This window comes from Pinus tabuliformis, chromosome 1_1, assembly GCF_031772625.1.
Source record: "Pinus tabuliformis cultivar Carrire ecotype Pingquan chromosome 1_1, CPIR1, whole genome shotgun sequence".
NCBI classification, from domain to species: domain Eukaryota; kingdom Viridiplantae; phylum Streptophyta; class Pinopsida; order Pinales; family Pinaceae; genus Pinus; species Pinus tabuliformis.
This window is the reverse complement of record NC_142297.1, coordinates 881,277,201-881,290,073: the sequence shown is the minus strand read 5'-3', so window position 1 is coordinate 881,290,073 and position 12,873 is coordinate 881,277,201.

Genomic DNA, 12,873 nt, shown 5'->3' with positions numbered 1-12,873 from the left:
ACTTTCATCCAAAGCAAGAGCTATGGCCTCGATATCATCTATCACATTTTTCTCTAAATCTTTTCCACTTTCCCATAACTCATGCCTCTACCAAATCTCCAATATGACATCAAAATAAAAGTGACACAACACTTCAGATGGAGCCAAATATGAATTTAAAAATACAAAGCAACATAGTTCTAAGATCACTTTAGTCTAAGCATCATAATGGAAACTACACTACAAAGGAATGTCATTGATTGAATCTTCATTTATTATGAATTAATTATAAAATGACAACAGGGTTTTTTGGAGATAACTATGTAGTCATGTGAATTTCTGGAACTTAAACAAATCTAATTTTTAGCAATATTTCATCTAAGACTGCTCTGTTCCTTAATTTTAAGCAGAGAATACAAAAATATTTTCTTATTGTCACAAGGGTAGTTGTGCCTAAAATGAAATGCTTTCATTTGATTCCAAAGTACTCATACAAATTACTCGTATTATATTGAAAAATAATATGCTACAATATATTGAAAAACATTTCATGCATTGCATAATTCTTATAGTTATACTTTTCATAATAGGAAATCAGGGTATCTTTGTATCCCCCTGTAGTCAATAAGAATAATTAAACTTGGTACGAGTGTCCATTACCATCTCATCTTTCACTAAACAATTTATAACCTCTAGAAATTTTATCTTGCATAAATAGACTGGCCATTAAACCTACTTCCAGAAGATTTTGCAGCCATTGGAAAATAATGATAAGGACTATAGAAATAACGTTAGGAGTGAAATTGTGTTTGTAGCTTGTGGAAATTCTGCATCTTCTTAGTTTCTCTTAATGAAGACATGCAAAGATAAACGAATCACACTAAATTTGTGGATGACAGGATTATTCTTCTTAGTTTCTCTTGATGAAGACATGCAAAGATAAACGAATCACACTAAATTTGCGGATGACGGGTTTATTCAATGCTTTTCAACCTCGACTTATAGCATGTGGGAAAACGAATGCAATATTTGGAATGGTTCTTCATTTTCTTACTGGAGTGGCAGTTATGAGAGTTGCTTCAATTGTAGTTGATCTTTGAGGCCACATTTTTCATATTGCAATTATATTGGTGGACTCTTTTTTTGTCTTTGATTTGAATATGTTCCTGCTTTCCCTCTTTGTAAACTTCAATATCGAGATACAATATTTTTATTTTATTTGAATGATTGGCCCCCTTTAATTAATTGTAACTTGTAAATTGAGTCTTGTTATTGAAAGCAAAGAATTACAACATCAAAGGTTTATTCTCTAGGGGATTCTAGATAATGTGCACCTAATAAGTGGGGAGAAGCATTTGAACCATCATTGTCACAAACTCAAAATCAAAGTTAATTTTTTTTTTTTTTTGACAAGATTATAGAATAAATCCCATGGTGCCTGTGACAATTGATTGATTGTATAAAATCTTACCAAATTGGCACTTCACATTTTTACATACAGTGGAAATTTGCAATAGAAATAATCTTACATTTCAATGAGTATATTTATGTGTTTCTATTGTTTTTGACGCAAGAAAATTGTGGTCTACTTATATTAGGTGGGGAATTCACTTATGATTAAACACTCTAAATGATTTGTATTTCCAGACTATAAAAAGGTTGTTAGGAAGAAAGTTTAACCATTAGAAAATTACTTGAAACTTCTCACATAGATATAATCGTTTTTATATTAACATAGATTTGAGAAAAAAAGGCACAGAGTATAGAGAAGTTGCTCCAAAAACTTGAGAGGAAGAAGAAATTTAGCTGCTTAATAGTGGCCTATGTGAAAGGGGGTCAGCTAATTGGTGCTTGGGAACTCAAGGATGGAATTTCATAACATTACACAACATGACTAATAGATTTTTCCAATTATCCTATGGGGACAAAAATCAGTGCCATGAAGTGTTATCCCACGGGCCTTGGACTACATTAGAATGCTCTAAAAAAGCATGACAAATTCAATTAAAGAAGCCTTTAAACTATGTTGTCCAATTTGGAAGGATTTATTAAGGATTAATTTATAGTTTCAACTCTTTTTGAAATGATTGGAAATTTTATATGCCATAAATCAACTTGATTCTTTAACCAATTCCCTTTGTTTAATTAGTAACTACATAATGCATTGGGCTTAAGTGCCAGTCTTCTTCAGCATAAAACAAAATATGGTATAGTTTTTGGTTCAATTCCCAATGAATATTATATTTGACCAAGTATAAAAACTTGTTAATATTATAAAGTTATTTGAGTAATTCTATCACTAACTTGTATTCACCTTAAAAACAAATATAATGAATATGAAAAAAATTATTTCTTTACTCTTATAATTATGTTAAGCACTCCCGATTTAGCTTTTTATTCTCTGGATTTTTCACTTACCTGGCACACCAGAGTTGTCGTATGCAACATCAGGGTCGTTGTCTGACACAAGCACTACAACACTACTACCGCTCACCCAGCAGTTGCCGCCACAACTATCGTAGCTAGCTCCAGATAATCCCTGCAACAACAGACATGCTCGTGGCTACCCTTTGCTGCCATTGCTACCCACTAGCAGTGCTATCACCGCCATTGAGTGGCATATTTTTTCTCCACTGCCACTATTTCACAATGCTATAATATATACACGATTCGGTCCATACACAACATGGATTATCTGCACAAAGTGTAAAGGAGAAGAAAATAAGTGATGATAGAGAAAGGAAGCACCAGGTAAGTGAAAAATCCGGAAAGAGAATGGGAATAAAAAGCCAAATCAAGAATTGTTTGAAATTTAGTTTTCAGAACATTGATATGACCACTTAACCCTCTGAAATAAATTATTATTATTACTTGAATCGTTGCTTTGTGTTATTTTCTATGGAATAATATTTGGTGATTAGAAATCTCTTACACATTATTTCTTAAATAAATTTCAAAACTATGAAAATCTATACTCATTGATCTTCCCACATGTAAATGATAGTGATGGCATTGTGTTAAACCTAGTATTCGCTTTCCTTGAGACTTATTGGGAGTTAAAAAATTGCATACTAAATCTTCCGAAAGGTTGAAAAACTGAGGAAGGTTAAACCATGTTCAAGTCCCATAAAAGGCCAAACCCGTATAACTGAGAAATCGAGAAGGTTAAACCCAAAAACAAGTCCCATAGAAGGCCAAACCCGTATAACTGAAAAATCGAGAAAGAGAGAGGGAATAAAAAGTCATATTAGGAAGTGTTTGAAATTTAGTTTAGATAATATTGATATGATCAACCCCTTTCAACAATTAATGCGCAAAAGCATGGATGATTGCATACGAATTTTGCAGCCGAAACTTTCTTTCATACTATAGTTAATCGCCATGCTCAACTTCCTACTGTTTCCATCAACATGGTAAAAGTTGCAGAACTCATATTCCCTGTGTATTTTACATGAGCATTCAGGAGGCCAAGCACTCTGTCCCTCCATTTCCATACGTGTTTCCATTATTAAAGAAAAAGAAAAACTGGAGCACAGACAGCTAGTGAAAACTAACCAACCCCAAATCATGGTTTGGGAGATTCTAAGAAATTAGATATCATTTCAGAGAGAGAAGTACATTTTTTTGATCTTTCTCTTTTGATACGAACACAAGAAGACATCACTGTTAAGATACGAAGACGAGAAGACATACGTGTTAAAATGAGTTTCCAAGGAGTTAAATTTTTATTTGTTTTTGTTAATTATGATTAACTATTAATTGATTATTAACCTAAAATTATGATTATTATTAACTATTAACTAATTATTAATCTGACAACTGACTATTATTAAATCGTCTAACATTAAATCTGAAGGTGAAAAGTGGTGCAAAGTGACACATAGGATAGCCTTTCTCAAATGGAATGCCCTACGACGTAATTAATGATATATTTCACGTGTGGCAGTTACATAGAGCATTGTCTTTTGTCAAAGATGAAAACGAAATGTAATGATATGGACGTACATGATCAAATCTAGTTTCCTGTCCTACCACTACTTTCCTAGTTGGATCGGTTTCTGTATCATTGTGGGTCATCATATTCAATAAATTTCCATGTAAATAAATAAACTATGGACATTATGAAAGAAAAATGAAATAAAGGTCATGGGACATGTACTCTAAGTTGAATGAGGGGAAAAATATTAGATTGGGATACACTTGTGGTTATTTATGCATTGGATATGAAAATTGGCATTGGCAAGAGGCAAAAGGCAATAAATAGAAAATTAATTATTACATACCAATAAGGACATGAGGGGAAAACAAAAAAAAATCCACTTCAGCAGGTGGGGAAGAGGAAAAGACAAAAAAAGGGATAAGAGTAGTAAAATAATATGCATGCAAGGAAAAATCAAGAAAAAGAAAAGAAAATTGGAGAGGGAACATCCTAACATTCTCTTTGGGGAAAAGAGAAGAAAAGAGAGAGAACACTACAGCACTAGAGGCACAAGAAAGACACGTAACACAATATAGAGACAAGCAAGGAAAGAAAGTATGGGAAGAGGAATTTGAGTGGCAGCCAAGAAGAAGGTTTGAATAACAACTAGCAAGGGAAATAAAGAACAAATATAAGAGGAGCCAACAAGTGTGCATGTTTGGTTATCTTGTTGGGATTTGAATTCATGGTTCATGCATTATTTTATTGGTCATTTTTATTGCCATTGGCATGGAGATCGCCTAGATTGACAGTCATGTACAACCTTTCCTTATGCCATTTCCTAGATAGCCGTGATGTAGTGGGTTCCCTATTTGGTTGAGTTTTGGATGCTAATAGCTTTTGGATCCGAGTTGAGTTTGTCTCACAAAAATCCCAAGGGTTGAGGGTGGAGATGGTTTTCTCCATATGAGTCCTTGACAGGGGGATGGAGATAGGAGAAATCCTCAGGGTATGGTGAAGAAATTTTGAGGCATCCAAGCTTGTATTGGTTTTGGTTATTTCTGGACCTTACTTTAGGTGAAATCATGATGGATTGAAGGTGGAGGTGGTTTTCCTCTGGATTCCCTATTTGGTTATGTTTTGGTTTATTCCATGTCATCCCAAATTTAGGCTTATAATATGGCATGGAGCTGATTGGGCTAGAAGAAAGGAGTGGTTCAACCCAATCTATGATCAGGTGGAACATGAAAGTCCCTGACTTGGATGGTACTATGCATATGTTAATATGTGTTATACTTTAATGAAGATCAATAAGCACAAGTTTTGGGTTAATGTGTTGATTATATGACTAGTTTTTCATGATCACTGCTTAAGTGTATGTTACATGCATATTGTATTTTTTGTTATATGAAGTGCTCGTGTTATTGATATGTTTCATGTTTTGACAAGATATTGAATAATTTATATGGATGCATGAGCTAATATGTGTTTTATTGCAACTAATATGAGAGGGCATCATGCCTTCTTGATGAAAATCTGATGAAATTAATGAAAACAATGAACAAGTTACACATTCATGACCTACAGGTACCAAAGTCACAAAATGTTTGCATAAATGAATATCGTGTGTTGGTAAATCATTAGCTACAATAAAACCTAAAAAAAAAGAATGAAGACTTATACATATTGTTGACAAAGTTCTGGAAAACACTAGGCAGTTGGCTTGGATGTTGGCCCTAAATTTATGGAACCAAGTCTATGGGCCCACTATCAGATCTAGGTGATATCGACAGCAGTCTCACTGAGGATGGGTTATCTCTATGGTTGGAGGCCTATGTCCACACTAAAAAGACTGTATCCATACAATAAGAGGTAATCTAGGTCAAGAAGTGGTATAATATTAGAGAAAATGATCACCATGTAATGTTAGGATAATAACAAGGTGATCATGTGTCTCTCGGTGTTTGCATTCACTTTTGGAAAAGTTTACCCCATTTCCGTTAACGAATCTTGGAAGTTGGGTCATGCATATAACTCTCAGCTCATGTTTACCTTGGTAAGTATATAAAGTGGGTAAATGTGGAGTAGGTTGTTACAGAATGGTATCAAAGCAGGTGCACAGCACTAGACCTCAGGGTAAATGCATATTGTTATGCATATCTATATGTTTATCATGCATGCATGTTAATTATTTTATTGTTGTTGTTTTTATATCCATGTACATGATTTTTTCACACTTTTGGTGTCATTATCTTGATTCATTCATGAACTGACATGCTCTTGATATTATTATGTATCATGCTAATATGAATTTACCTATGCAAATGTAATAGCCTCACCATAATTAAATTGAGGTAATGCTTTTGATTATGCCTTTTATTTGGTTTATCTAACAGTGGTATGTTGCAGGAAAATAGAATGCCAAGAGATGAAGGGCATAATGGTTGAGTATAGTTTATATGACTCCCCGCACAAGCCATAGGAGAAATTAGTGGAATGAGAGAAATTAGTTGAGGATCAGGGAGAGAGAGATTCTCTTGATCTAGTGGACACATTAAGACGTTTGAGGGCAGAGATCAAAAATTGTAAAGTTGATAATCAGTGGTTGATTGAAGCCTAGGAAGGGATTATAAAAGCTCAAGAAAATCAAGTTGGGGTTAATGTAGTTATTGCTCAAAGCCTTTAAGATTTATAAAAACATGGACAACTAGGGACCAGTCATGGAGACAAACAAGAAGAAATGACTAATGGGCAGATGGAATCCAGTCTAAGAAAAGGCATAGAATGGATTGCTGTGATACAATAAAGAGTAGAAAATCCTTGAGTACACCTAACAAGAGTGCTAATATGCATAGATTTTATTCTAGCTCTACTTCTAGGAGACATCATCACCATCACTGCCAACATCATCATACGAGGAGTGAGAAGGAGTATTTTCCAAAGGAATTCAAGAAAGCCAAGCCTCCTACTTTTTATGGTGAGTTGACTAAATCAGAAGATGTAAAAGCATGGTTTCTTGGAATGAGAAATTTTTTTAGACTTCATGATTACTTAGAGAATATGAAAGCCAATATAGCTACTTTTAGTCTCAAAGGAAAACTAGATATCTGGTGGGAAGATGTCATTCATGTTAGTGGTATTAGGGAAATGAAGCTAACTTGGGAAGAATTTGGAAGAATCTTCATAAAGAAGTACCTATCTGAGAGGTATTATAATGGAAAGGCCAAGGAATTCTCTGAGCTCGGGATGGGTTCCATGTCAGATGAAAAATATACAACCGGATTTATAGTGATACTGAGGTATGTGCCATATCTCAAGGATGAGAAAGAAAATATCTGAAGTTTCATCAGTGGCCTAACATTATCATTCAAAGACCGGATTGAGTTTGATGAACCTAAATCATTGGAGGAGGCCATTATAAAGTTGAAACATTGTTATGAACAGTCAAAGTGCAAGCTTTAGTTCAATATTGACTAGGAGGGTAATGAGAAGACTAAAGGAAAATGGCCTAAGAAGAGAGGAAGATATTACGATGCATATGAGAAGGAAAATATAGATCCTCATAAGAAGTTCAATGTAGCTGAGAAAGGATGTGGGTCTCAGCCTGTGGAGCAGTAGAACAAAGGTAGTGGTATAGAACCATTGAAGTGTTGGACTTGTGGTGGAGACCACCGCAAGAAGAATTGTCCATCTTATCAGGGTGCCACGCCTCAAATCTGTAGTTCTCATGAGGCGCAGACAGTTGGGATGTAGCTCATAGCATTACCAGGATCTATGCAAAAGTTAATAATAGGTAGGCAAATAACCAAGAATCCATAATTGAGATGGAAGGTAAGTTTTGTGATCAATTTGTTTCCATTTTGATGATCCAGGATCAAATTATAGCTAGATTAATCCTGAACTAGTGGCTCAATGTTGTTTGGACAAGCAAGTGCATGCAAAATCTTGATTGGTGCAGTTGGCTACAGGGACTAAGAGAAGAGTTCACTAGTGGGTGAAGTCTTGTGCATTGGAGCTTAATGGTATGCCTAAAATGGAAAACCTGAATTTTCTTCCTTTGGGTGCATATAGCATGCTTTTGGGCATGGATTGGTTGTTTATTCATAGGACCAAGATATATTTCTATGAGAAGGCCATTGAGTGCTTGGAAATGGATGGAGAAAATAGAGTTTTGCATGGAAGTCAGAATCCTACATTAGTGAGGAGGATTACAATAATGCAAGCTAAGCACAGTCGTAGAAAAGGATGTTTATTGTTTGTAGTACATATCTCCAGTGACAAAGGGTTGGATGATGAGGATGGTGAAGTCCTGAGGAGGTATATTATCTTACAACAATTTCAAGATGTGTTCCTTGTAGAGATTCCATAGTTTCCTCCTCATAGGGAGGTGGATTTCTCTATTGAGTTGATACCTGGAGAAGCACCAACATTTAAGGCACCATACAGGATGAGCACTCACGAGTTGGTGGAATTGAAGTTGCAGCTTAAAGAGATGCTTGATAAGGGATACATAAGGCCAAGTGTATATCCCTGAGGAGAACTGGTGTCGTTTGTAAAGAAAAAGGGCAATACTCTTAGATTGTGCATTGATTACAAGCAACTGAACAAGGTGATCATCAAGAACAGGTATCCATTGCCTCATATAAATGATTTGTTTGACCAACTAAAGGGAGTTTCACTATTTTCAAATATTTATCTAAGATCAAGATATCATCAGGTGCACATCAAAGGAGAAGACATCTATAAGACTCGATTTCGTACAAGGCATGGGAATTATGAGTTTGTGGTGGTTCCTTTCAGTCTTACCAATATTACATCCCCCTTCATGTTAATGATTAAAAGTGTGTTGCGACCTACCTGGATAAGTTTGAGATAGTCTTTGTTGATGATATATTGCTATATTCAAAGGATGAGGAAGAGCTTGTAGAGCATCTGGAAGCAGTATTGAGATTGTTGAGATAGCATAAGTTGTACGCCAAGCTCAACAAGTGTAGCTTCTTCCTATCTCAAATTCATTACTTGGGACATGTTGTTTCGAAGTCGGGGATAATAATGGATCCATAAAATATTAAGGCTATCTTGGAGTGGCCAAATCCAAAGAATGTGAGTGAGGTCAGATAGTTCATGGGACTAGAAGGCTATTATAGGAGTTTCATCAAGAACTTCTCCAAGATTGTCTATCCTATCACATCTTTGTACAGGAAAGGAAAGAAGTTTGAATGGACTGCTCAATATGCAACCAGTTTTGATCAATTGAAGCAATTATTTACCAATGCTCCAGTTTTGAGGAATGTATATATTAATAAGGAATTTGTTGTTTATAAAGATGCCTGCAAGGAAGGAGTTGGTGGAGTCTTTGTGTAGGAAGGGAAAGTGGTTTTATATGAATCACAGAAGTCGAATGAGCATGAGAAAAATTAAGTGACTAGCGATATTGAGTTGACAACTATCATTCATGCATTAAAGATGTGGAGACATTATCTCCTTGACAACAACTTCATTTTGATGAGTAACCATAGTGTACTAATGTACTTATTTGACCAGCCCAATTTGAATGCAAGGAAATATAGATGGTTGGCTACTCTTAATGAGTTTGACTTTTAAATCAAATATATCAAAAGCAAGGAGAATTTGGTTGAGGATGCAGCCATTAGGAGAGTATAGGTGAATCATATTTTGGTTGTGAGCTCTCACGAGATAGATTTGGAAGAATAAATATTACATGCAAGGGAGCATGATGATAGGTACTAGTAGCTGAAGCACAGATTGTAGCAACAAGTTGAGGGTGATAAGGGTGAGGAGTATCACCTCACAACATATGGCTTAGTTAGATTCAGGAGCAAGATCTATGTGCCTGATGGCTTATTTTGAGAGAGTTTCATGTCAAGCCATATTCAAGACATCTAGGATACCAGAAGACTTTGACAGACATTAATAAGTTCTACTATTGACATAATTTGAAGAAAGAGGTGATTGAGTTTGTTTCTATGTGCTTGGACTGTAAACAGGTGAAATTTCAATACAAGCATCTAGATGGTCTACTATAGCCTATTCTAATCCTGAAATGGAAATGGGAGATTATTTCCATGGATTTCATAGGATTACCAAGTACATCAAGGCAGCATGAATCCATCATGGTTATGGTTGACCGATTGAGCAAGATAGTTCACTTCATTGCAATAAAGTTTACTAATTCATCTAGTGAAGTGGATCAAATATTCATTAAGGAGATAGTGAGGTTGCATGGAGTTGCAAAGAGGATTATATAAGATAGAAATGCCAAGTTTACTTCCAAATTTAGGAAGGATTTATTTTCAAACTTTGGGATAGAGATAGCCTTCAGTAAAACTTATCATCCACAAACAAATGGGAAGACATATAGGATCAATAAGATCCTTGAGGATATGTTGGGGATGTATGGCATGCATCAGAAAAAGAAGTAGGAGAAGTATTTTCCACTGGCGGAGTTTTCTTATAATAATGGGTATAATGAATACTTGAAGATGAGTCCATTTGAGGATCTCTATGAGAGGAGTTGTAATACTGCTATCAACAAGAATGATTCGATGAGCAAGGTGTTGATTGAACCTTATATGTTTAAAGAGATGGAGCATGATATGCAAGTTATCATAAATAATTTGAAGACAACTTAGTATATGTTATTGAGCATATAGTATTCAAGGAGTTTCAGGTTGGAGAGCATGTGTACTTGCATATCAAGCCCAAGAATAGATCCTTAAAGATTGGATCATGTTCCAAGTTGGAACCTCATTATTGTGGACCCTTTGAAATCCTTGAAAGGATTGGACCAGTCATGAATATAGGATTTCTTTATCTGCATTAGTGAAAATCCATGATGTTTTTCATGCTTCTCTTCTTAAAAGATATGTAAGGAATTTTGATCATGTGATTGATTGGTCGGAATTGCCGTGGAACTAGAGCGAGAGTTCTAGACAGAGCCTCAATGCATCATGTACTAGAGGAAACACCCACTCTAGAGCTAAGAAATAGAGAAATTTAAAGTGCAATTGAAGCACTTTGGGCCCAAGGAAGACACATGGGAGATGTCAGATGCATGCATTATATCCTTCTTTATTTGATGGTTGAAGAAAATGTGTTTAGGTGTGCTTATCTATATATATATATATATATATATATAGAAGAAGTATTTTTGTCATGGTTTCAATAGTTTTGTCTTGTCATAAGAGTCATAGAACATCGAGAATGGTGTTCCCCCAAGGGGGGCGAATTTGTAACAACCCTGGGTTAAATTTCCATGTAAATAAATAATGTATGTACATTATGAAGGAGAAAATAAAACCAAGGTCATGGAACACATATTCCAAGTTGAATGAGGGGAAAAACATTAAATTGGCATGCAATTATGGTTATTTATTTATTGGCTATGGAAATTGGGATTGGAAAGAGGAGGAAGCCAATAAATGGAAAATTAATTATTATGATTGAACAAGGACATGAGAAAAAAATGCAAAAGAAATAAATGAAAATAAAAGAAATTCCAGAAATTCCACTTCAATAGGTGGGGAAGAGGAAGAGACAAGAAAGGGATAAAAATAGTAAAAGAATATGCATGCAAGGAAAAATAAAGAAAAATAAAAATAAAATTAGAGAGAGAACATCCTAATATTCTCTTTGGGGAAAAGAGAGGAAAAGAGAGAAAACACTATAGCATTGGCAACACAAGAAAGACAAGCAAGAGACAATCAAGGAAATCAACCATTACAAGAGGAATTCGAGTGGCAACCAAGATGAAGGTTTGAACAACAACTAGCAAAGGTAGGAAAGAACGGAGAAAATAGAAACCAACAGGAGGATTTTTGTAGGTAACAATGTACATGTTTGATTATCTTGTTGGGATTTGAATGCAAGGTTCATGCATTGTGTTTCTGGTCATTTTGTTTTCATTGGAATGGATATTTTCATGAAGTGACTATCATGTAAAACCTTTCCTTATGCCATTTCCTGTATAGCTATGATGTAGTGGGTTCCACGTTTGGTTGAGCTTTGGATGCCAATAGTTTTTGTATCCTAGTTGAGGTGGTCTCAGGAAAATCCCGAGGGGTTTAGGGTGGATATGGTTTTCTCTGAATGAGCCCTTGATAGGTGGATGGAGACATGAAAAATCCTCTAGGTATGGTGAAGAAATTCTAAGGCATCCAAGCTTGTATTGGTTTTGGTCATCTCAGGACCTTCCTTTAGGTGAACTCATTGTGGCTTGAGGGTGGAGGTGGTTTTCCTCTGGATTCCTTGTTTGGTTATGTTTTGGTTTATTCCATGTGATCCCAAATTCAGGTTTGGAATGTGGCACAAGGGCGATTAGGCTGGAAGTGTAACACCTTCCTCCCACATCTACCCAAGTAACCGACCATCTAGGGTAAACATGTGACGAGAGGCCACTATGATATGATTCAACCTCCTACGCCAAGTTAAGGAAGTGGAACCGATGGAACAAACGATAAAGACATTCAACGTCAACATTAGGACCCTCAGGAACCAACCCAACCTTTCTTCCAACCAACCCCTAGGTCCCACTAACAATTTGGACCACTTTACCTCTGGACACTCTCATGCTATGGGCATGCGAGCATGCAGGAACCTCTAGACACTCTCACATGTCTGTAAGACAACATTTGGGGACTATATTGCTCAATTTTGTGCTAGTGTCCCCGGGATTTAAGCCACGTTTTCAGGATCAGATCCTAGCTCATTGCCAAGAATTGAATCACACCTTCAGAATAGTAAGATAACATGAAACTAAAGTACTAGTGCAATTACTTGAATAAGACCTTGACTAGACCCCTACTAGCCATGATTGGAATTTCGTCAAACATATCATGAATATGTAATCTACATGTGTAAACAACATATTTAAGCATAGGGATATCATACTTGTCTGAGAATCACTAAGACACATTGTTCCCTTACATCATTAGTTGCAATACCATGTATTAGGC